Raw genomic sequence first — 24,691 nt, forward strand, 5'->3', positions numbered from 1 at the left:
AGCCTGCATTTCCTGATAGCCAGCATGGGCCTGCAGAAGAGAGCCAGAGGCAGCCCAGGGACACTGAATTCCAGTATCTCACTGACAAACTTCCCAGCATCTCACTGACAAACTTCCCAGCATCTCACAACCACACTGGCTTGTCTGGATCTGCCTTGGGAGCAGCTGCAAAGAGACACATCCTGCAGCCTTATCACCCCGTAGTTAAATGAAGAAGACAAAGCTCAAGACAGAGAACAGAAAATAAGACAACCCAGGTGGTTCAGCAGCAAAAAGGGCTGATACAGACATCACCTTCTGCATGTGTGGCTAGAAGTGAGAGCCACTGCAGGAGGCTGAACAAGGACAAGCAATGTTTGGGATTGCTCCAGAAATCCTGATTTAAACCTGTACAACGCTGTGTGAGGGAAAACTAAAAGTAGAAGGAAAGTTGGTCTCTCATTATGGGTTAAGAGAAGCTTCAAAGGAGAAGAAGGACATATAAAGGAGAGCAGAAGAGGGACTTTTGAAAAAGGCATGGAGTAATAGGGTAAGGAAGAGTGGCTTTATCAAAAAGAGTGAAGGTTCAGGTTGGATATTAGGAAGAATTCCTTACTGTGAGGGTGGCGAGGTGCTGGAACAAGCTGCCCAGATAAGTTGTGGCAGCCTCATCCCTGGAAGTGTTCAAGGCCAGGCTGGATGGGACTTTGAGCAATGGGGTCCAATGGAAGGTGTCCCTGCCCATGGTGGGGGATTGGAAATAGATAATCTGTGAGGCCTGCTCCAACCCAAACCTTTTTGTGATTCTATAATATGTGAGGAAATAGCAGATAACTTTGTGTATGTCAAAGTTTAAAAACTCCCTTTTGCTTTAGTGACTGAGTTTAGTGGGGGAGGGAATTCCAAAACCTTTGTTTTATTGTTCTTTCCCCAGGAAAAAAAAAAAAAAAAAAAGATACAAAGGGAGACTTTGCTCAGAATTAATTATTGAGTGTCCCAGAGCTTTATAATATATTTATATACTCCCTTGAGCTTGGCAAGCTCTTTCTCTCTTTCTTTCTCCTTTACTCTGTCATCTCCCACCCAGTACTTTTCATTCAAACTCCCAATGAGACCCTTATCAGAAGAGATGGAGGTTCTGGGGGAAATGCTGGAACACTGTACATCTCTCACTAGCCTTGCTCCAGCTGAGGGCTTCCTGAGCACCTCCTGCAAACAGCCTTGCTGCCAGGATTCAGGAACACGGCTGCAGAGAAGAATATTAATGCCCAGGACTAATACTTAAGATTGAAATTCATCTAGAAAAACATTTTACTGTTACCCCCTGCCACAGAATTTTATTTGCTTCTGCCCCTTTTCTACATGGTTTGGATTTTCACTTTAATCTTATCCCTCTCTCCCATTACAGCATTAAGAAGAAAAACCAGATTAAAATGTATTTGAAGTTTGAAATAGGGATGGCCGGAGGATTTTGATTAATATCTGCCACAGGGGCATGAATTTTATTATGGAAATACAGCCACTGAGCTGCTCAGGTGACCCAGATGACTACAGCTGATGGATGAGAAGGAAGGGCAGCTGTGCTTCCAGGGCTGAGGAGTGAAGACAGCTCTGATGTTTGCCACTCTTAATGAGCCCTTAGCAGGTACACAGCCTCTCCAAAACCCTAAGCAAACAATAATTAACACACTCATTTAGCGTCCTCCGTTTGCAGGGACAGGGAGGGAAGGTGAGAACTTAGCCCCATTGACCTCAGCAATGGCTAGATCACTATTGTGGAGCCAAAAGCTCACCCCAAAGTGGTTTTCTACAGACCACACTGAAAGCAGCATTCTTGTGGCTTTTCACTGTTGGTATGCTGGTGATAGCAGGTGCCTTGCTTTACATGGGGACTTTGTGAAGCAGAACAGCTAGACATGATTTTATATAAACATTCTAGACTTTTGATTTACCTCTGGAGTTTGGGACAGTAGGAGGAAAAAACAATTCTGAATTAAAATACCATCTACTGTTTCCCTGTTTTGTAGTTTGGGCTGCATTCAAGAAGTACCATGGCTCTTTCTTCATTCAGACTAGCATGAAAACAGTGAAGAAATGCCTCTGAGACGCTGGCTACACGTGTTCAAAATATTTCTCATTGCTAAATTATGCCCTGGTTAAATTGCATTTCACAAACTGGTGACCTGCAGAATTCACATTATTTGTATGTTAAAGCACAACTAAGCTTGTGTGTTTACATGTACTTCAGTATAGACACAGGTTGTAAGTACGAGGATATGTCACAATCTATTGAACAAATAGCATGAATTTAAAATTACATGATAAATATTCAGAGCTTTATTGAGCTACCAAAACAAGCACAGTTTGCAAGTTGCTTTAATTTTGCCTTTAAAAGTAGGGAGGCCATTGTAGTCTGTTATCTAGAGAATATAGATATGGTTACAGAGGAGGAATATTTGCCTAAACACAGACTTCCACAATGTGTAGATATCTTCATCTGAGTTAGCCAATATGAGCTTCTTTTGTACTTCTCTGACTTCATGTAGAGGAGACACATATCCAGAAGCAGAATCACTTAATCTTAAAATAAACTTTTGAAATCCATAAAACAAATCTTTTCCTGATTTTCCTGACTCACTCTGGAGGGATCCAGCCCACCAGCTTACATACTGTTGTCTACACTGCAGATATCTGAAATTAGGGGAGGCAAATCTTATGCCTGGTAGTTTATTTTACTCCCCCAACAGCATCTCAAGTCAACACATCCAAAGTCTTTAGAAATACTTATCAGAGAAATAATCTAATCCAAACTGGCTAATAGAGAGAGATAGCTACACACAGACAGCCAGCTCTGTCCAACATGAGATACTGTCCTATGGAGTTACATTTCACTCTCTAACTCCTCTGACTAGATAAGATACTGAAATTTCATGTGGCTACAGTCAGGGAAAAAAGTCCCCCAAGGCTGAATGTCTTCAATGAATGAACAACTGATTTCAGTTTAATTCTCTCTCAGTGTTTGAGGAGTGTGGAAGAGTTTAGCTTTAGTCTTGCTACATCCTGCCTCTCCTACAAAGAATGCAATTTAGTGAGTGATAGAAAGTGGGAATTTAAAACTATGACTTGCTTTACATTTACGAAGTTACATTTTCTAAACACTGATGAACTTGGATGGCTTGACATTCCCAGGTGAGGGCAATTTTCAGAACTCTTCTTTGGCCCTGATAAAGTCTAGTGACATTTATTAATTATTTTGGTTTGATAAGTCAAAATAACAAATTGTTTTGTAAATGCAGTTCTTAGTATAAGTAGTGCTTGCACTGTAACAACACTAGAACCCACAACCCCATGTAAATAAGTTAACACTTCAATTACATCTGTTGCATGTCAATATTTTAAAATAATTCAATTTTCAAACTCATGGCCAGATCTTGACTTAATTAAAGGCATACATCTCTCTAAGAGTACTTAAATTCTATAAAAATATTCTCAGAAGAGGCAGGAGGGAGAAATATTTTCAGCTATCATAAATCCAGCGTAAGAAGTTTGGTGTCTCAAATGTTATCTCTCTATTAACATGTGAGGGCAAACAGAGTAAAATAAGACCACACTCAAAAAAATACTTCCTAGAGGCCATCACTTTCTGTTATAAGAAGCCTTATTCTTTATACTAATTTTGCAAATAGTGATTCAAAATATTCCCTATTCCCCTTACACTTCCTTCAGCTTGCCTTCACCTTCTGCCAGATGAATCTTGATGCAAGAAAGTCTCAATTCTGTCAGCCACAGATATTTCTTGTCGTCAAAATTCACTTGCAAATAAAAAAAAAAAAAAAGAAGCATCGTTTGTCTTGCTAGGGGTAAGCAATGAAGAGCATTTACAGTGGCCCACACTGCAATTTTAATGTGGCTATTAACAAGCTGAGATCAGCTTCAGCCTCCTGAGAGTCATGCGACAGAGTTGATCAGTAAAGGTCCCTAACTCAGCACTCAAACACAGATTCGTGCTGCCCACTCCAATCCAGCTCAGAGCAAATCTTCACTGTGTGTTCCTTTATATTCCATGCTTCTTAAAAGGCAGTATCACAAAAACTTTTTACTCATTTAAGTAACAAGTCTGCTGCCACTTCAGTTTAGCTTCCACAAGTTTAACTTGCACTGTATTCAGCCATATTTCACAATAGTAATTCCTTTTAATACATTTGATAAAACAGGAACACATCTCTCATCTCCTTTTCTGTTCCAGCTTTCAAGAGTGATGTATTGACAGTACTTCTTTCCTGGTAATCATTTTCTTAATGGTTGGATTTTTCCAAGATGCCCTCCCAGAGCTTTGCTTTGGTTTTTTGTTTACTCAGTATCCAACAACACAGCTTGCCTCATCACCGTATTTAGTCAGGACTTCTTCAGCTCCATTCTCGTTAGGCTTAAAGGAAGTGACCCATTCTCCTTCCAACAATAATTCTGGAGTGTATCCAACACATGGAAGGACCAACTTTTGTTACTATTCCCCCCCCGCCATTGAATAACCCATGCTTTCTAGCAGAATTCCTCTGGTTTTATGCATAATTCAGTACTTTCACTCAGTGAAAAGTACTTGGACTGGAGTAAAAAAATAAACAGCTTAATAGAACAAAGTACTACTAATAATATGATTTTTAAAGAAGAATTAACTACTTATTTTGCTATTTTTTGGCTATTGGCTTTTCAAAGTTTTTATCTATCTTGAAAGTCTTACAGGAAAACAAAAATCTCAAACTATGCCAGGCATAATTCAATCCATAATAATAAAATTCACTGCTTTGGGCCAGAAGAGGCTTGCATGAGCCAAAAAGAAAGTCTGCTCTAAAATTTCAACTCCTGCCTCTTGGACATATCACTGCTGGCCTCAGCCAATTTGATACTGAAATTTGGTGCCAAAACTGTCTCCACCACTTCAACACTTCAGTTATTTTTTTGCTGTGGACAAGTGGATAAGCAAGGGTGATGTCCAACTTCAGCTTGGTTCAGCAAGTGGGAGACTTGGGTTAAATTACTTCCTTTGTTGGAAACACAGTTCACAGGTCTGTAGGGTGCCCTGAGGACAGATTGGGCAGTGCTCCAGCTCCTGCTGAAAATATCCCAACAGGCAGGAGGAAACCACATGGTGTGATTCCTGGGGTTGTCCTCTTCAGGGCCAGGAGTTGAGCTCAATGATCCTCATAAGTCTCTTCCAGCTCAGGAATTCTATGGCTCTATAGCTCTACATGAGTATGAAGTGAAGTTTCAGATGGCCAGAGGTAAATCCTGTGACTCAGGTACATGAGAGCCTTACCTGGAGCAAATAGCCCTCATTCCAGTTTCTGCTCTGGTTCATCCATGTGAGTCACATGGATGCATTCCTGGCTTCACTGTTTGTATGAAATAAACATTACTGTGGGTAGGCCACAGTGTTGAAACAGTCCTAGAAACCTCCCATTCCATGCAGTTTTCCAAGTCAGGTGGCCCTGTTCCACTCTGCTCAGTGCAGTGTCCACAGCTTGTCATTTGATTTGATTTCTGAGTGGCTCAAAAGGATGTCAGTGCTAAAATTCACTGTAAGGTATTTGGTGCCTGAATCCTTTCTGGATGTAATTGCCCAGGCTTCATCTCTGATCATCTAACATGTTATAACACACCAGGAGAGAGATTGAGTGAATTTCCCACTGCCTAACAAGGAGGCTGCTGCAGAGAGATTTAAGCATTGCTATCTGTCATTTCCATGAAGAGACTACTATCTCTACTTTTTCTGAAGTGGAAATTTACATGAGGAGTGTCTGGGTGGTATGCAAAAGGGGGGAAAATGGAAATTTCAGAAAGAAAAATAATAGGCTAATCTTTGCTTCAAACAAAAATTACAATGAAAAGTCGCCTACTATACTACAAGATTAAAATGGTTTGATTTTTCTTTTTGCATCTGTAAATACAGAAGAGAGATTAATAAGACATTGTGAATATAAGCAATAGATTAATACATTCAGATGCATCGTCCTGATTTGGGGATGATTCAGATCTCAGCCTAGACTGATGCCTTTTGTAATTCCAAAGTGTTCATACTTGAGATTTCAAGGATGGGACTTTGGGCAATCCGGTCTAACAGAAGATGTCCCTGCCATTGGCAGGGGTGGAGATTGACAAGAGATGATCTTTAAATCCTTTCCAATCCAAATAATTATATTATTCTAACATTATATGAGATGTTTTTCCCATAATTTGGATTATTTTATTCAGAACCTTGTCTTTCTAAAGAGGAAACGGGTGGCATTTCATAAATTGCATTGTTTCATAGAACTTATTATAATTTGTCAGCAATTTTAAACTGTTTTTTAGGGGAGAATGAGTAATATTTCTGGACTGGGGTCAGTGAACCAGGGTGACAAAACACTGACACTAATCATGGTGCCACTGAGTGTCAGTCATCCCTTGCTGCCAGTGAAAGCCTTGTGAAAAGAGGAAAAGTAAATCATTATCCCAATGAATAGCAAATGTTTCTTATCAATTAACCCATTTTTCAAAATGGCCTTTTAACCTCAAAATCACAGGTTTTTTATTCTTCATCTTTCTCTTTGTGCTTTTCTTCTCATTCTTTTTATTCATTTCTCTCCCTTTCTTTGTCCATTCACATTTCTTTACTGCAGCAGCTAGTAGTTTCCCATCTTGGGTTTTACCTTAGTTTCATAAAAGATCAATAATTTCATAGTGAATGATTACTTGAGAAAGACTGTAGTAGAAATTAGAGATGAGAAATAAGCATATTCCAAGCACATGGGTTGAGGTTGCTGATTCAGTAAAAGAAACACATGTAAACATTTGGGAAGTTTTTTTCCCAAGTAGCAAAGAAACATATTATTTTAAAAATCAACCTATCAGTTAGATTCTTGCAAATTTGGAGGTGCTATAAACATAAAAAGCAGAATGGAATCATCCCTCAAAAAGGATTTTCAACACCTCTGTTCTTCACATCATCTTGTCTCTCCTCGATTCAGGCAAACTGCAAAAAACACTGCCAACCTTACAGGACTCTTATGCCTCTGTGTTTATTCAAGCATTTTGTAGAAATGATCTTCACAACTGCTGGGTACTGTAGGCACACAACTGCTCCTTGTTTTATGACTGGGAAACTGGATCATGGGGAAACGGACTGGTTTCACCAGAAGTTGCTCAGAGAAAGTGCAAGAGCAAAGTGCAAGCCTGATGTTCCCAACTCTATCTCATGAATCAACTGATTATGCTTTATTTGTTATTATACAAGGACACTCTAAACATGTTGAATTATGTTTTGACACTTTTTAAACAGACTTTTTTTTCCCTAAGTTTTTATATATTTCTTTTATACCATCTGCAGAAATTCTGAAAGCTGCAGTTTAATTTGGCTTTTGTTGTATTGTACTGAAATAGAGAAGATTTAGTGAAACTCATATTCCATTCCATTCCATTTCATTCACAGTGAAGAATAAATTCTACTTTGCAGTACAACAATTAATATTGATTATATTATTTGAAAATGTAAGAGACTGCACACATATATATTTTCCGTGAACCAGCATTCTAGGAAGGGCCTCTGTTTATTATAGCTGCTGAATAAGATCAAAGAAGTGACTCTTTAAAGACGATAGTTCAAAATATGGAATTAAATATAAAGATTTGGTCTTCTTAGAGGAATAGCACTTCTATCAATATGGGAAAGATTGGAGAGAAAACCTATGATAAGAATAGCTCACAGTTAAGTGGGGCAGTTTGGAATATAGTTTGTCTCTGGTGGAACAGGAGACAAAGCTGAAGGTTCATGAAGAGGGCACAAGCAGGAGTGGAGCATCCTATGGGAGTCAGAAGTGATGAGTTGAGTGAGTCTCAGATCATTTCCCATCTCAGCATCCAGGATGAAAGGCACCAGCTCTGTTCATTTGGTGCTCTTACATATCTCTGTACTACTTCTTTTCTTCTTCCTCAGATTTCTTTGCTACCTTCTATCCTTCTCCAGTCAGATCATCTTCTTGACACTCTCATCCTGCCCTGCATGGTGAACTGCACATTTCAAAAAAGCACAATCTGTGATGGGGCTGGAATCACAGAATTTCAGAATGGTTGAATATCCTCTGTTGGGAGAGGTCCACAAGAACCATCAACTCCAACTCCTGGCCCAGCACAGAATGGCCCCCAGAATCACACCAGTTACCTGAGGGCATTGTGCAAATGCTTCTTGAACTCTGTCAAGCCTGGTGCTGTGACCACTTTTTGGGAAGCTGGGTGTGTGGTCCCTTAAAAGAAGTTTCAAGTTGCTCAGAATGCAGTGTAGCTGTACCAAGATAACATCTGCAGGGATTTTGTGGCATAGGTGCATGTGCAATGAATTTGGTTATTTTTTTCTTTTTTTCCTTTTTTTCCTTTTTTACTAGCTATCCAATTTAACAGCATTTTGATTATGTCAATAATCCTCATCAATCTGTAACAATATAATGACTGTATTTCAGAGTGCCAGTGGTGTTTGAGATCTTGTGATTTAATTTCACCATGCTTTCATATAACAAGTTCACAAAATACAGACAAGCAAACAATTCCAATTGTGCATTAAGGAAGCCATGCATTTTGGAATTGATGTAACCCAGCATAGGACTCAATACACTTTTGGGAATGGAACGCTTTTGTCAGAGCCAAGTTGACAGAGGTGACCCTACCAAACAAAGCACTTCAGATACTGTCCAGCAGAGATCAGCAGTGAATGGACCCCTGTCAATCAACAGAATCACCTTTCTGCTGATAGTGGCAGACAACATTTGCCAAGGGCTATGCACCAAATCCAGACTGCTGAAACACCAGCACAATGACTTAGCCATGAAATTGTCCCACTTCTTTGCAAATAGAGTTGGATACTGTTATGAGACAGGTTTAAGAGAAGGGGGAGGATATTCCTCTTGACAACTAAAATTCATATATCAGAGCCAAAAGAAGAAGCAGGTTTCTGGCTACACTGCATTTAGATCAAAGGCTCTGTTATAGCTTATATGATTAATGGAAGATGAACAGCATTCCAAAGATTAGCAAATTTAATTCCTGAGAGTATAGCAGTTATCTGTGTGGGCAGACTGACCCCTAATCTCTGACTTGGTGCTGGACTGTGCCACCCTCATGTTCCTTCTCTGCTCCCCCTCCACCTCCACCATCATGCTGGCAACTGTGAGATGACATTGAGTAGATGGGTTCAGAACAGGAAGATAAAACAATGTGAAAGGATGGAGATTGGGAGCTTATCAGCCAGGCAGGACACCGGATATAAAAAGTAATCAACTTAAAGCTCTTATCAAAATGTTTCCTGGGAACAGTTTTGTTTGGTATTGTTGGTTTTTTTGTTGCATTTTTTAAAAGTAAAAAAAATCTGTCATTGCTGAGGAAAAATTACAGGATTATTTTAAAGTAATTGCATCTGATATATTCTGCATGTGGGTGTTTATGTATTCCCTGAAGAATGCGCATGGTTTGTAACTTGAGGTGTTTTAAACTGAGGGAATTAAGTTATCATGTACAAAAGGATTTTATCTGCAAGAGGAACCCAGACATGACTTTTTCTGTCCTATTTAAAGGATGAATGGGAAAATACTGAAAAGGAATGCACACACTGCAATATATTAAGAATATAAACAATTAACAAAATATTTAAACATATTACATATAATTATGTGCTAAAACAAAATAGCTGCTTGTAAAATTGTCCTTATCAGAATTCTCTGGAACTTCATTTGGGGAAGTTCTTTGAAAAGGTTTTGAAATCTTACAGAGAATCCCATGTGATGACAGCAAACAAATTTTAAAATAGAATATTTTTTGATTTCTGTTGTTGTTTGAGTCAGCTTTTGGGATTAATAATTTTCTGTTTACATGCCTATTCTAGTATGAACCCATCCTGTTCTCCACTGCTTAGAACCAACATTTCCTAATCTTGAGAATATCAGTCTGCTAATTTAAACAGTCTACTGCTCATCAGAGCAAAAAAAAAGTGATATTATTTCATGCATTTTTTTCTAACTATCCCTTTTTTATTACCATTGCAACAAAAAAGCTATTGGGCATGTGAGTGCTGGTTTTACAATGAAGGGAAAATACTTCTTAATCAGCTAGATAATATGATAGCACTAAAAGAGTGATAATAAGAAAACAGAGTAAGAGAACACAGTCACACAGAAAATGTTGCAATAAAGACAGAGAGATAATTTCAGCATCTTGATTCCTTGATTCCATCCTCATTTCATCATGGCATTTGGCATAGCTTGCTTGGGGATGGGTTGAAGGCAAATTAGCTTTATGCAACGTTTGTATTCCAGCAATTCATTCGTTTGCCAGCATAAATCATGGGAGCCTTAGGGCTTTAACTTAACTTCCTATGCCCAGATTCAAGACTATGTTGTGGTTTAGGTTCTGTGCTGGCCAAAAGATTTCTGTGCACTGGAAGCCCACCAACAACACAGCAAAGTAAGCTGTGGTTTTAGTAGTGTTTAAATTAACTCCTTCAGTCAGAGAGATCTCCTGGATCTCTCTCTATGTAAGGTGATCTCACTAGGGAAGGACACAGCTCCAGCTGCCCCATCTGCTCTTCCAGAAGACAGGAAGTTAATTTCCTCTGGTAACAAAAAGAACCAATACAAAACATACCACAGCTCTGCCTGGTGCTCCTAACTTGGGCTTCACGTGCTTACAGCAAGAGGTTCAGTCAGGCTTGAATTCTGCAGGAGGTATGTCCTTAATATTCAATTTCTTATGAATATTTAAAAGTCATAAATGTCAAATTAAATGTTTGATGATCTTGTTTTGTCAAAAAGACCTTGAGCAGGATCAGGAAGAAGCCAAGTTATCTAAATTGGCCAGTCAGTGAGCTCAGAGGAGCACCTCCCACAATTTCTACTGCTCTGGAGCAGTGTCCTGTGGTAGCAATGGTGGTTGAATCATAAGAGACAGGCACACTGATGTATGGTGTGCCTACTCTTAGAAGCAATAAAAATGCCTGTGCTTTGCTCTGTTCCAACAGACCTTGTCTAGATGGAGCCCAAAATAAGGATGCAACACAGGACAACATCTCCAGTGGTTCCTTTTCTTATTTTCTCATAGTAGCTATGGGATTTTGTTATGACTTCTTGACACATTGAGGTGTATGCAGTAGATTTCAGTAATAATAAATAAATTTACCCACTTGAACTACCCATTTCTATGATGCTTTATCTTAATCAACTTGGATCTACTTGGGTGTAGCCTGCAAAGCATAGTTGTGGAGAAGAGACCTCCCACCTCCACTGGAAAGTGGAATTATTTGCCCAGACACAGATATCCAGAAGATTTTTTTTTACAGCCATCTAGCAGCTGCCTTATTATAGCCTATTTTTTAAGAAAATGAGAGTTCAGGCCTCATTACTGCAAACTGTGGAAACAACATCCATAATCTCAACTATTAAGGAACAGGGAAAAAAAAGTTAATTATGCACAATTACAGTTATCTTCACCTTGGTGTGCCTTAATGAACTACAAGACTTTAATTCTGTACACATGAGTTTTACAGAGGTGAATAGATTTGAAACAAACTTGTGAATGACCTTTGAGATTGCAGAGTGAAAGTCAGTACAGGGGGAAGCAAAGGTGGCAGCTGGAATCATGAGGAGGGAATCTATTGTTTCTCAGCCTCTTCACATTTAGTCCCTTCTCTGTTCAGGTCTTACGGGCTTGAATTATTGTTGCATCTACTTGAAAACTAGCCAAGCTTTTAAATTCGTGCCAGAGAAATAATCTTTTTTTTTTTTTTTTTTTTTGTTTCTTTCTTACTGTCTTGGATTTTTTAGGTTTGAATGAAACAAACAAAAAAAAATATGAACAAGCATTCAACTCAAAGTCACTCATCCTATTCCCACACCCCAGTGTGGCATTTGCCTCTGGACTAATCAAGTTAGTCTTGCTTTGCCAGTCAAAGCTGAAGGCAAACAAAAGTCTCACTTCAGTTAATTGAATCCCACTTATGCTGTCCAACAAGAATGCAGGCACTTAATTTGTTATCACATTATTCCCACACTGCAACTACCTAAAAGTTCATATGTGGGTTGGGAATCCAGAGGCATTTCCCAATCACACAATTAAAGGATAGTTTCAAACTTCAGGAGCTTGTTTTAAAAGTGAGATCTCTGGAGGACAGCAATGCTAAACTGCTTGGACTTTCTCTGTTGACAATTTGTGGTAGATTTTTTTTTTTTCTTGTTTTTCTTTATCTAAAGTAAGTGCAAGTTTTTCTTCATGCCTGTAGGAAACCTTTCATTGACCCATTTCCTGAACCAAGCAAACAGTCATCAGCTCATAATTGGGTGAATTAGCCACAGGAGAGAAAGCAAACTTTAAAATAATTGCTCTTTTTCCTCATTTATATCAACATTTTTTTTTCTGCAACAAGCCACCTGGCTCCAAATATTTGTTTTCTAATCACCCAAGAGCAAAACTCACCAGACAGCAGATCCTGAAAGTCCTAGAGCAAAATTCTGCTCAAATCACATCATCAGCTTTCAAAAGCCATTGAAAAGGAGATCAGCAGAGCATACCCCCATACTGTGCATCCTTTGGTTGGGAAAGTGAGCCCTCCTGCAGCTCAGAGCTGAGGAAGAGGGAATTTTACTCTTTAATTCTCATGAAGTACACAGAGAAAAGGAGGGAGGGAGTGAGGGCAAGCTAGTGCTGATCAGAGGAACTACTAATGGAACAGCAGAGTTTGAAGATGTCTGATCTCTTCTCTGCCATGAGTGCAGACAAAGTCTCAGATGAATTATGAAACACAGATCCCTGTCATGCCCCCCATGCAAGTTCAAGGGATAGCACAGTTGTGTATTACTCACAGGGTACTTTGCCAATTTTCCATTCATTCCCCACCTACTTTATAGAAAGAGATATTTTATATAATTTCTGTAGACAATACATGCCTATTTTTACCAATTTTTCTCTGATGTGCTCAGGTCAAGGATGGCTTTAAAGTATTCCTCGAGTTTTTGCACCTGTTGAGGGAGGCCATTGGAAATCATTATACTGGAAGCTCTGCTCTGATTTGAACATTTTGGGTTCCAAGAAGGTTTCTCTCCACCCTGCTGCCTGCACACCTACAGCTACAGGAGTCATCTCACCTCACTTTCACTCATCTCCAGGGCCAACATCTGCATGCAAGCTTGTTTTCACCTTCTCCTTACAGTCACAGGACAGAAAAGAGTCCTCCTAGGGAATGATTAATTTGACTGATTTCAAATAGCTGCCGTATGGTGAGATAATTGGGCCTTAGAAAAGCCTAATTATTTCTGTTGACTATAAAGGGAACCTTGATGATTCCTAGACATACAGAAACCTACTCTGGCTCTGGCATTTCCTGAGCTGCAGATCAGCAGCAGCTGGAGGAAAGACACTCCATGCTTGCCTTGTCCTTTTGCTTTTCCCTCAGCACCCAGCATCTACTGCTGCTTATGGACTAAATGTCTTTCAGTGAAATTCAAGTTTTATGAAATTGTGCACCCCTTCAGGAGTACTGTCATCCATGGCTCTATCCATGACACCTGCTGCAAGGCAGGTACTACAAAAAAGTCTTCAAACACACCCAAACTCCAGGTAAGGTGGGGACCAATAATCCTTTGAGAGTTGCTGGTCTGCTTGTAGATGGTACACTTGATGTGTAGCATGCAGACATTCTCTGAGATTGCTTTGTGCATGTGGGAAACAGGGACTAAGGGTGCACAGACCCATGTTCATGGAGTCTGTCTTCAGAGGGGAAGGGAAAGTGGGGCCCCCTACCTGCCTGGCTTTTCCAGTGAGTCAGCTGAAAAAGACAATTTATCCATCCAGTTTCTTCTCTGTCCACTAAGACAAGGCCTAATTGACATCATGCTGTGGATTGACTGTGGTTTACCACCATGAGCCCACCAAGATTCTATCTCACTCTTCCTCATCATGACTGGAGAAAATACAGGATAAACTCATTGGTCAAGATATAGACAGGGACATTACTCACCATGTACCTTCACAGGCAAAACCAGACTTTTCTTGGGGAAACTAATTTAATTTCTAGATAATTAATACAAAAATAGGATGGTGATAAGTACAACAAATCTGAGATCACCATGTACCTATCCTTCCTTTCTCCCAGGCTCATCTTCCCTCATGACCTCTCCATTGCTTCCTTCCTGAGCAGTGCAGGGCGATGGATGGGAGTTGTACTGAGCCCATAACATTTCATCTCTGCTGCTCCTCCCTCCACATGCTGCTCCCCTGCTCCAGCATGGTCTTCCTCCCACAGGACAAAGATCTGTGTGAACCTCTCCAAGGTGGGTTGGCTTCAAGGACTTGTTCAGAGTGCTTTTATTCCATGGGCTGCAGTCCTTAAGGAGCAGACAGCTCAAGTGTGTGTTGGTATCTCTGAAACCCTCCAAGAAGACCTGATCCTGTGGGCTTCTCTTGATAAGCCACAGTTCCTGCCAGAAGCCTGTTCCACCATGGGTTTCATCATGGGCTGCAGAGGAATCTCAGCTCTGGTTCTTGGAGCACCTCCTCCCTCTCCCTCACTGACCTTGGTGTCTGCAGAAGGCAGGAGGGCTGCTTCTCCAACATTTATTCATCCCCCTCTCACACTGAATAGCATTTTTAGCCCTTTTTTTTTCCATATGTTATCACAGAGGCACCATCAATATTGCTCATTTGCTCAGCTGTGAAGAGTGGCAAGTTCATCTTGGAGCCAGCTGAGAAGGGAACTTCTGTCCTCCCACAGAATCCACCCCTGCAACCCCCTTGCTATCAAAACTTAAACAAAATACACTTCACAGGGGGCAGGATTTCCATTCATATATTTTCCTAGATTTGCCATCTATCTATCTATCTATCTATCTATCTATCTATCTATCTATCTATCTATCTATCTATCTATCTATCTATCTATCTATCTATCTATCTATCCATCCATCTATCCATCCATCCATGTGTCCATCCATCCTCTCTTTTCTGCACTCCAGACTCTTCTCTTGGGCATATTTTTCCTTATTCCTCTTCATAACCTCAATTTAGGGCTGTAGTAATTAGCCACAGGTGCAGAGTGCAGCTTCACAGTCTTTGCAAAGAAGAAAGTGATAAATTAATTTTCCATGTCTCTCTGCAATGTGCCTTTTAGGCTCCTTATCAGGGCAATACTTCATCAGCACTGGTCCCTTTGCTACTGTCAGTTATTTCAGGAATGCTATGAAATTAATGAGACTAATGGCTTTTGTTTCTTTGTTGTTTGGGTTATTTTTTTATGTGGGTTTTTTTAAAGGTATAATTTGTTTAGAGGTGCTTTTTAGCCCTCATAACTCCCATTGCACAACTCCCATTATGTGCTCTGACTGCCCACGGCCTTCTTTTGAAAAAGAATAATTTGGGAAGCAGATATGTGCAGTCAACCTCCCCTCTGAGGAAGCTAAATGGAAAATCTAAATTAAGCTGTTTCAGAAACACTTCCATACAAAAATTTTAAAATGCGATTTAACAGACAAGGTTAACAGGCCTTTAAGGATGGCTACAATAAAATCACAGGTGTAGCACAGTATCTTTAACCCTATTCTGTCATTCTTGGATGGATCATGAAATAACTTTGCAGATTTCATTGTGCTGTGGAATTGGGCCTTTCATGCCTTCATCTTAGATGCATATATATATATATATATATATATATATATATACACACATCAAAGTCCTTTGCATAAGCATATAAATTAATATATGTATACATAAAAATTAATGGAACCAAAATGTGAATGTCACTAACCAACATAATCCCAAGTAGACAAAATACATGATGTTACCTCTGACTTCAATTTTTTTCTCCGTATCTCCTCTTCTGTTGGAACTTGCATTCTTTAATTCCTAGTGTAATTTAAGTATTTGGTAAATTTTCAGCAGACAAGATTTTAAAGACTATGGAGAGCATGAACTACATGTTCCATGGTAGACTAGCAGTTTTAAGGCAGTAGTGGGAGAAAGTCAGGATTTTTTTTTTTTCTGTAAACCTATCTTTAGGATTAGTGTCAGGTTTTATTTTGAAAGACTGTTATCTTAAAATTTTCTTCTAGTGTTACAGCTGTCTGTGTCAGAGAATCTCCAAGAAAAACTTGCCTAGAAGTCACTAAAACTGCTTTTCCAGCAGAAAGAAGGAGCCGCAAGAAGGAAAATATTTGGAGCTTGTATTCGAGTCCTTGCTCTCCACCCAGAGGTATATGGGATGCACAGAAGTCTGTTTGAGGTTCACACTTCACAAAAACTTTTATGGGTATGAAGACTGACTGATGTGGTCATGGAGCTTCTCTCACTGGTAGGATGTTCCTGTGGAAGCTACTTTCATTCTCTGAGGAGACAAGGAAGTAGGAAACTGTACTGGTGGAGGGTCAGTTATTGGTACAGCTGACCATTTTTATTTTTTGCTTCTTCTTAAACATGAAAGCAAGAAAGAACATGTTCTAGGACACTTACACTAAAGTAGCCATGACAACTCCTGCATTCATTTATGCACATACACATGCACATATATATATATACACATAATTCTCTGGAAAAATGACCTAATTATCTATAGCAGATCCCTAGCCTGTATATTCTTTTTCCTTGTATAGGAAAGTGTCTATCATATCACAAGCCATAGCAGTTTTCAATAGAGGCTCATCACATTAATAAAAACACAACAACACCAAACAAAGATTTCTTCCTTCCACTTCAATGCACAGTGAAATATCTCCCAGTATACACACACAAACATGCAAATAAACCTATAGTAATGAATAAAAATAAAATATAGTGAAAATGAGCTCCTTTGTACTCATGTAGCAGGGGCTGTGCAGCTACAGACTCATTTTACTTAGATTTCAGTTACATTTACAGTTGGAAAACATTAGCAAGCCACATCCCAAAGTCCCTGACTGCTCCTCTAGCATGATCTTCCATGAGATCTTTCTGTTCACAGACAGGGGACCCTACAGGGATGTTCCTTGGCTGATGTGCCAGGAGACTCATCTGGCTAAGCACTTCATATTGCTCAGCTGATATCACAGAGTCATGAAATCCTGGAATAGTTTGGGTTGGAAGGGATCTTAAAGATCATCTGGTTCAAATCCCCATGCCATGGGCAGGGACACCTTCCACTAGACCTGGCTGCTCCAAGCCCTATCCAACCCTGGACACTTCCAGGGATGGGGCAGTGTGATGACTCTTCCTTTCCCCTCCTCCCCAGGCCACACTATGATTCTTTCAATGACTGACCTTAAAACACTCACTCACAAGAGGCAGCCTCTGGGCAACCTGTGCCAGTGCCTTCCTGACCACTTTCACAGGGAAGAATTTCGTCCTAATATCCAGTTTAAACCTGCTCTCTTTCAGTTAAAAGTAATTCCCCCTTGGCCTATTGAACTACCATTTTACTCAAGCATCTTGTGGCAGCCTTCCTAAGTGCAAGGTATAATTGCAATTGTAAGAGTAGGATTACTGTGCAGAAACATCAACATTTTAACCACAGAAATATCTGGATCTGCTCTGAGTAGATGAATACCAACTCTCCCACCAAAATAGGCTTACTGGATTAGCTAAGAACTGAGTTGCACCAAGGAAATTATAAAGGAAAATTATGCTAGTTCAGACACATAAATGCACCAGTAGCATAGCAAAATAATGTTTTTGCTAATATATTATGAATTTTATATAAAGGATAACAGAAAATAAAGACAAACACAAGCAGGATGTTGAGAAATCGTGACAAGGACAGTTTTGAGATTGTGAAATATTCAGAGGAATGCAAAAGCACTAAAAGAGGCTGCAAGATATTTTTATTTTGCCTTCACCAATTTGAGCTGGCTGCTAATCTGGGAAGCAGCCAGATTTTTATTTTCCTTCTCTTGTGCCTTGTAAACACTTACTTATTTAGTTAAAATGCAGAGATTGTTAAAAACACTTTACCAGATGCTTCCCTGGGTTCAAAACACAATTGCCTTTGGAACTCACATTTGGTCTTTTTATTCTGCTTATGGTAATTTAGTAAGCCTATATGATAGCAGTTAAATGCTCAAAACCTCACTGCTAAGATGTATGCTCTAGGTCAAGTGTATCCTCAGAGATTGTGCCCAGGAAATCAGAGCTATAAATATAGATACCACAATTTAAAATAATATAAGGAGAACCTTACTGAGAACACAGTGTATATGACAGCCTGAAACAATATACAAAATTCATTCTTGTTTTATTTGTGCTTTTGTGTCCATAAAAGCAAATTAAAGGAGATGTCTGCACAGAGCTTTGGGTATACAGGTCCAATCTAGAAACTACTGTAAATTTTCTAGCAAATTTAAGGAACCCTGACTAAGATGGGAGTTTCTGTGCTGCTCCTCTCAGCCTGTTCCACTGCAATGATCCTTGAAGAGAAAGCATTACTCTGGAGAATATTCAAGCCAAAGGGTGACTACTTGTAATTCAAATGAAACGCCTTCATACTTCATCAAGGAAGGAGAAGGGAGTCACAGAAATGTCACTGTCAAGAACTATCTTTCTTTTTGAAAAGATATCTTTATGCTGAATTTTTAAGGGTCGGGGGGAGGATTGCCAGTTCAGCTGCTGAGTTATTGAGATCTGATGTTTCTGTCAGGGTGCTTTCACAGCAGCTGTGGACCAAGGAGACAATGAAGTAGGCTATTTTTACTGGAGACCAAACCTCTTTTCAAGTGAAGCAGACCAAGATCACATGTCCTTTTGAACTTTAGAGCTCTAGTCTGTGTTGTTGCTGTCAGCTTTGCCAGGGAAATGAATTTTGTGGTGGAAAGTGCTTACTTAACCTGTGTGAATCACTTCATGAAATATCAAGATACACTGATACCTGAAAAACCTTCCATGACCTGTTGATACCCTATGAACTAGCCTCAAGGTAACAAGTTGGTGCATTTCCCTTCTCCAAATAAGAAGCGTTTATGGAAGAAATTCAGTGATCAGCTAAAAACCACACAAACCTGATTAGGAAGAGAAGAGAATTTGCTTTTCCTGTGTCACTCGACTGATGAGTCCCTCAAACTCTGAATGTGCAAATCATTTTTTCTAATGGAATAACTGATTCTAAAGGAATCCAGTGAGAGTTTGTTAAAATAGCTTAAGATTTGTAGCCCACTAGTAGATAAGAGGCAGACCAGACTTCCATCTTGCAATTGAGGTGACAGTAGTTTCTAGTCCTCATTTTCAGAAATATATCTAATGAAAATATGAGGAATAGTAATGACTGTGTCCTCCACCTCCATCTCTTGCATACATATTTCACACCTCCATATCTCAGCTTGAAAGATTATCATATGCATTTCTGTAATGCTCAGAGCTCCAATCTGCTTGTAGGATCTACACAGTTTAGGTATTGAAGTTGTATTTTGTGAGTATCCTTGAAGGAACTGGCTTGACATTGTGAATATTTTTTAATACTGTTTAACAAAATATCCATAAGATGGCATTTTATGACCTGTAAGGATGTCTTAAAGATGAAGAGTCTGTGCCTTGCACTTTGAATTTAACATAGGATTTTCCTTTACTTCAAGTAATGAGACCAAAGCAAAACAAATTTACAGTTCCCATTACTGGTTTTGCCTAGGAATGAAGGGATTAAAAAACCCCCACTATATTTCTTAGAAGCAAGGCAACAACATTACTGATCATGGCCCCCTAAAGCTGGAGGCCTTGTTATAAGTAATTTCCAGCTGTGCTCCTAGTGGATGCTTCCACCCTGGTCCAGCAGGATCCCAAAGGGCATGTCTACACTTCAGCTGCTGAGGCACCCTTAGATTTATTGTCATAACCAGGAGTGTGTTCTCTGTAATGAATAAACATTGCTGGGGCTCTGTCACTTTCTGATTGCATCAGTTAACAGATGGACATACAAATTTGGGCTGGCACCTGCTACTGCACAGTTTTCCCCCTTGTTTTCCCAGAAGGGAGAGAGTTTTGTTTGATCTTGGGTGTTTAAGAGTAGAATCAGACCCTCAAAACTCTTAAGTAAGGAAACACAAGTGTCTGAAAAGATAATGGTTTGCACAGCCCTGGAAAATACAAATGTAGATTGTTTTAAATACAAATAAACTCCAGCAAGCTCAAGCAATTAGCTTGGCACAGCCCTGAAATGTGTTTAATGGCTGAGTGATCAAAAGGTTTTCCATCAACTTTAGCTGAATCAAACTGGTAAGTAAATCTTTCCTTCCACATAATTTTCTGAAGTTTGAAGTGACAAATTGGACTGAACTCAATTAAAGCAGCAGGTTCTGTACATTTAATTGCAAGCAGTGTCTATGATTGTGAAGGAATCCAATTCAGAATGAAAACACAGATGTGGCTGTGGCGGAGCTCTGTGAAACACAAAGAGGCGAAACGAAGTTCAATCAGAAAAAAAGTTACAGGCAATGTAAAATTATGTATTCTGCTGTACTTCTGTACAGCACTAGCTGTAGGCAAGTATGAGAATATGAAATTGGGAAATGTTCACCTAGATACACCACTGCAGTCCAAAAAATGCTATGTGTAAAAAGTAAGTAAATATTTGTAACGCAGTTTCACTGTGGAAACCACCAGAAAATACTAATGGTATTTTCTATTACTATGCAATGACACTTCAAAGAATTAGCTGGAGCATCAGTTAAACTAATATTAAAAGGAAAAGTTTGTGCTAAAAATGGTTATTAAATAACGACTTTGTAATAGGACACTCAGTCATTATGGGGGAAGTGCTTAGGGGGTAAATTTAGTATTTAGTCCTTCAGTGCACACACATGGCTCCCATTGATATTAATGGGAGCCATACACACGTTCAAGGGCAGGTTTCAACCTACACCAGGAAAGCTAAACTAAAAAGGAAGCAAATCTAGCAGATCAAGTTATTCTTAAAATTGACCCAGGTGAACACGACATGTGCTAGCATTTTAAGCCCTGCACTCAGTGAAAATTAGAGTTGTTAAATAAGCAATGGAATCAATTTTAAGCAATTGCAGTGTGTATTTATAGAAACAGCACCTCCATCAAATGTCTAAACAACTAAAAAGGGACCTATTAGTGTTTAATTTTGGTCCTTGGAAAAAGATGATTTCCATAGTAAGGCAAGTGTAAGAATCATTTTAAAATCACAGCAGGGAATTTCTGTACAGCCCATGAGTTCTGTTTGAAATTGGGAGCTTTTTATATGTATCTGTGTCAAACCACAGACACTGTTTTGGATGTGGGATTTTTTGTCCTTTAACATCATGGTTGGGGGTGAATAGTGAGGCTGTTGTTAAAGGGCCAACCTATCAAAAAGAATAGAAAGATTAAGAAAAAGAAAAAAGAGAATAAAAGAAAAAAAGGCCAAAACACCAAAGATAATGTGGTAAAACAACCAAGGTGAAAACCCCTATTTGAACTGAAAAGATAATCCTCAGAAAGCAGAATGAAACCTTCCAAAATAGAGAAAAAGAACTAGTTAAATATAAAAGTATAGTACAACAGGACAAAGGGAGGAAAAAAAAATCACGAATGCATTGGTAAAACCATAAAAATGAAAGCTTTTTTTCCCAGCATGCTAGAGTTTCTAGGTCTGAGATGATCAAGAAACAAAAAGATCATACAGAGAAGATTGGGCTATAGAAAAAAAAAAATCTTCACCATGATCATTATTGATAAGTTTGGGGAGATTGCCACACCAGAAACTTTCCTTAAAAAGAGGTGAATTTGAATAGTTGTTTCAAATTATACTGTCAGTAGAAAATTTTAGAGGGAATCAATAAAATTAACAGTGTTGCATCATCAGGACCAGATGGTATTCATCCAAGAGTTCCAGAAGAACTGAAGTATGAAATTGTCATTATTAATTGAGTAATTTTTTTTTGCCTAAAACAGAGTCGCCAGTACAGAAACAGGATGCCAATGTGGAAAAAAAGAAAAAAAAAGGGAAAAGGGGAAAAAAAGATTGTTTTTCTTCAGAGGAGATATTGGAAAAAACAGATGATAAAATTGTACTGGTCAATTTGATAAAAGCTGTAATATAAAATGGAAACAGGATACACATGAAAAATGGGAAATAATGGAAAGGGATAATTTTTTGGGGGAGGGCAGGATTATGATTCCCAAATATGTCAGAGCTCTTGTTATTTTCTGAAGTTTTTTAAAACACAATTTTCATTATATTTTGCCTCCTGCTGAGTATCTTCCTAATGGTAGAGGACAGTGAGAGAAGAGTAATCTCTTCCTGAGGAGAGTATACAAGGAAAGACAACATTGGAGGCTTTCCAGGGTAGGAAGAAGAAGGCAGTGTCAGAGTGAGATTTCATTATTGTCCACACTTCCAGATCTCCAATAAAACCTTGGCAAACTTGTCTGAGAGGTGCAAAGGCAGTGAACTTCTTAATGTGTCTAGACAGGGTATGTGCTGGTATAGGTGAGGAGCAAGCAGTCTTCTCTTGTAAAAGTATGTACTCTATGGGCTGGTAATAATATTTACTGCTTTTAAAACTTTGATGACAATTTTTAAAAATGCCTTTTATGAGGAAGCTTCAGAAGTGACAGGTGATGATGAATAATGAGAGCACACAAACTTGCCCACCCATGGCAGTTCATTTTTGCGGTTTCCCAGGCATCTGCAGTGGTTGTGTTAGGGAAGTATATTTAGGTTTATTTAGGCATATTTACCCTTAATATCTGAAGTTAAGGAACTTCATTCCAATTTGTTCAGTCCCTTTTTGATTCTCCTGATGTTATCTGCCATTATGACCACTCATTAAGAAAGTGGCTGTAATTTCCTGCTCAGAAGCTCAAGAAGGGCTTTTTCCCATGCTAAACCATCTTCTGCATGCTCTGGTTAAGTGTCCACCCAGCTTCTGTATTGCTAAAAGGCAGAACTTCTAAATGCACTTTACCCACTGTCTTCATGACTTCAAGTCACTTGATCCCCTGATGATTTTAGCTGCCCTTTTCAGTTTCTGGTCTACATACACTGTGACCTTCTTGACCCAGGAAAAGAGACCTGGATGTGGTATCCACAATGTGGGTGCACACCAGCTTTACAAAGCAGGGACATAATGCACTGTGTCTTATTTTCTGTCCTCTCCTGATGACAATGTTATTGACCTTTTTGGCTCTCATTACCTGTTGAAATTATTGTTTCAGGAGAATATCCATAATTACTTGAATATCTCCTTGCAATTGCCTTTTCTGAGTGCCACATCATATTTTGTGCTTCACAGTAGTTTCTCTAGATTCATTCATTGCCTTATATATATTTTTTATATAGGAACTCATCTGCTAGCTTGAGGTCCCTTTGCTCAGTTTTGTTAGGTTATAAAGCATTTGACTACCTGTAGAGCTTAATATGTAATTCGTAATCATAAATATTTCACTGTTTTCTGCTTCCTCAAGGGCATTGATGACAATATCAAATAAAACTGACACCAGTCCTGGGGCATCCCAGTGCATACTTTGCTCCATCCTAAAAAGCAACAAATAAGCCTTTGCTACTTATCCTTGTCTTACCTTTCAGAATTCTTTCCTCTATTCCCATAGCAGCTTACTTTCCTTAATAATATTTGACATAAAGGCTTACCAAAGATAGGCTTTTCATTTTTATTTTTTTTCAAAATCTGTATACATTATGACCAGTCTATCCTTTTTTATTAAGATGCCTGCAACTTCATGTTAAAATAGCAGCATATAGCAAGACAGAATTTCTCTTTACAAAGGCTAAGCTAACTCTTTCCTATGAAGGTAATGCTTATCTGTCTGCTCACTGTACAATCTCAGTGTTCAAAATGGAAAAAGATCCACCTCAGGTGTTTTAAGACATGAGGAAACAACAAAATTGATCATAAACTAGCCAGCCTACTAGACTGGGATATGGGAGAAATAGCAGTTGTACTGAATGACAGTATTATTTCTTATTATAGTTTTATATATTTTTGCAAATTAGATGAAAGAATACTGAACTTGCTACTTCAGATCTGTTAGACAGAAAACAAAGCTATTTAATGTAATTTAATATTAAAAGTATGACCATTAATGAGTCATCAAACATGACCTTTACTTTATCTCTCTTGTAGTAGCTGAAAGCTCCTTGACTGGATGAAGGCTGAGTTGTTTTTTACAACTTTACGGCAACCAAACCAGTCCTAAATCTGAAGTAGTTTGTTTATCACTTATTTGGTGCACCTGTGAAATTTCCTTGTCAACAGTTTCTGCTTTAAAGGATGATACTAGATCTTAGTTGTGAATTTAGATATAGCTCATCTAAGAGGAAGATTATATTCAGAACTGAGGACACTTTACATCTGAATAAGAGTTTCCACATGGGGTTTTAAGATGCTTGAACTGTGATGCTCCAAGTTCACACCTCCAATTAGTTTGAATTAATTTTCCTAAGTGTCTAGATGTCAGCTGGCTCCAGAACTCTAGATATAAACAACTTCACACTCTGGCAAAGCCTAGATGTAAACTTGACAGCTTGGATGCATTTCTGTTGACTTGAAGCCAGGACTTGAAGCAGACAGAACAAATTAATGTGTGAAATACCCTTAACCAGTATTTCAGAATTCTGAGAAACAAGTTTTACCAAAAACTGCTTGGAAAATTCTGAACCCTATTTCGACAGTTATCATGTTTTAATAAGGTTTATCTAAGCTCAGCCTCTGGAAACCTTGAAGTTTGCCGT

Source organism: Erithacus rubecula (assembly GCF_903797595.1).
Source record: "Erithacus rubecula genome assembly, chromosome: 1".
NCBI lineage: Eukaryota > Metazoa > Chordata > Aves > Passeriformes > Muscicapidae > Erithacus > Erithacus rubecula.